This window comes from Ursus arctos, unplaced genomic scaffold (assembly GCF_023065955.2).
Source record: "Ursus arctos isolate Adak ecotype North America unplaced genomic scaffold, UrsArc2.0 scaffold_3, whole genome shotgun sequence".
NCBI classification, from domain to species: Eukaryota; Metazoa; Chordata; class Mammalia; order Carnivora; family Ursidae; genus Ursus; species Ursus arctos.
The window spans coordinates 25069633-25071951 of record NW_026622985.1 but is presented as its reverse complement, the minus strand read 5'-3'; the positions used below and the strand labels follow the sequence as shown (position 1 = coordinate 25071951).

General features: G+C 39.3%; 1 pseudogene; it reads left to right on the top strand.

Moving 5' to 3' along the window:
• The first annotated feature begins 1764 nt into the window (after positions 1-1764).
• Positions 1765-2003, top strand: LOC113266228 (cytochrome c oxidase subunit 7B2, mitochondrial-like; annotated as a pseudogene).
• The last annotated feature ends 316 nt before the right edge of the window (positions 2004-2319 follow it).

Below are 2319 nucleotides of genomic sequence, written 5' to 3'. Positions count from 1 at the left end.
AAATATTTCATATGGCTATTGTGAAGATTAAGGGCCAATATAGATGTAAATAAATATAAAAGTACCTGGCCCCTGGTAAGTAGGCAATGAATGCATTATTTTGTCCATAGTTCATACAACCATTGCCCCGTCTCTGTGTGTGTGTGTGTGTGTGTGTGTGTGTGTGTCTGTGTGTGTGTGTGTGTAAACTGAGAAGTAGGAGAGACGCAGTTGAAGGCATGGTTGTGGTGAGCCCTGCGGAAAGGGAAGCATGTTCTCTGTAATTCCATACAGGAAAAAATCGTTCCTCCACCTGCAAAACAAAGTGAGAGGGAGGCTTCATTAGAATCACTCAGAGAGGAAGGCTCCCTAGCAGGGCCAGGGGCTCCATTTCTGTATTGAGTGCTGGTTCAGCAAAAACCTTGCGGACACGCCGTGTTGCCGGTGTTCTCCCCCACTCCATTCAGTGTCTGAGCATCCTTTACGTGTCGCCTGCACTGATACTCCAGCTTTCCCTAACTCTCAAACCACATAAGTTCTCTTAAATAGGCGTGCAGTGCTTTTCTTTATAAAACTTACCAGAGCTGACACTTCGATGTTTATTTGGGGTCTATTTGTTAAATGATTATCTAGCCTAATAAGACATAAGGTTCATTAAGACAACGACTGTATTTTCATATTTCCAGTGTCTAGCTCAGTGACTTGCTCATAGTTAAGTATTCGAATTTGGGGTAAATAAATGATACAAATTGGACGATAGAATAATCAGTGTTCAGATGTTGGAAAGGTTCCCATGATCCAAAAGAAACACAGTGCTAGATCAGTTTAGCTACGAAAGAAAAAGATTAATTCTGGTTAAATCATCCTAGGAGGTTTATCACAGATGTGTAGGATTAGAATGAGAATTTGAAGAAAGGTAGATGGCAATAAACAAATTGAAAGATCTAAGAAAAGGTATCTGTGCTAAATATACTGCATTGTGAATAAGTGAATCTAGGAAAGAAGAAAGCAGATTTTTGGAAAAATAAAAGATACATCTGTAATTGTCAGGAATTCGTCATAATACATCCCTTTCAACACGATGCTGATTATTTGGATAATTTCCCATAAAGAGTGGTTAGGTATTGACATTTTTAAGCTGAGAAGGACATGAGATGTGTATCAGACAAGGTTTAGTATAGAAAACCAAAACTAGTTTCGGTATTTTGAGTAGAAAGTAACTTAACAGAGGATTAGGTAATTTTAACATTGCTGGAAGAGTTGGAGAAGTGAGCTCCATACTGGGCCTCCAGAGCTGGCTGTAAAATGTTCCTCAAAACCCAAGAAGCTAGAAAATAGACACGAAAACTCTGCAGAAAAGTTTTAAAAATGGTGCAGAAAAAAATTCACATCAGTACAACCGATTATCAACGGAAACAAAACAGGTCAAATATATAAAATGTCTCCGTGTTTTTCCTGCTTTTCAAATATCACATCATTGCATATAATTGACAAAACCTAGTAAGTATCAAGAAACCCAGCAGTGGAGTTTCCAGGTTGGTGAACACATTGATGTACTAGGAGGAAGGGGTGCACCCAAGAGGGTATGGAAGCTCTTCCACCCCCATACCTTATACCATCCCTCTCTTCCATTTGGCTTTTCCTGAAATGTATCCTTTATAATCAACTGATAATACAAGATGAATCTAGAAGTTTCTGAGCAGAGCATTTGAGTTCCTACCAGGATTTCTTGCAGTGAAATACACCAGCAGCTGCAATCAAATGCAGTCCTGTCACACCTTCGTGATGTTTCCCTTGGCCAGGAATATACTAAGGATCTCAAGAATAGAAGCATTGAACAAATTATGGCAAGACAGAGCCACATAAAATACTCACTGGATTTTCTCGATAAATAAGGTAACACTGTGCCAGCCAGCAGAACCACTTTCTGTGTTGTGCGGATATTTAGGGTCACACAGATTGGACTAGAATGGAACCTGTCCTCTGTTGGTGGAGTCACCACAAAGGAGTGAAAACATCAGTAACCATTACAGTTGCTGTAATGCAGAATTTTTTCAAAACCAACTTGTCATCTAAGCAACTCTTACTATACTCATGACAGAATAATTGAAGAGGTAAAGTACATTTGAAACCTTAAAAAGAAAAAACTAACATCAAAGAAACCTAAGAAATGTAGTCTTGGTTTATCTCCATCTCTGTCTCCCCACACCATACTATGTCTCGCCATACTGTGGGGAGGAAGACAAGAAGTTGGCTAGGGCCAACCCACAACACCTCACAAGGAAGTATTTTTTGTTTGTTTTTAATTCAGTGTCCGTGTACTAGTTGGCTTGAAGTTAA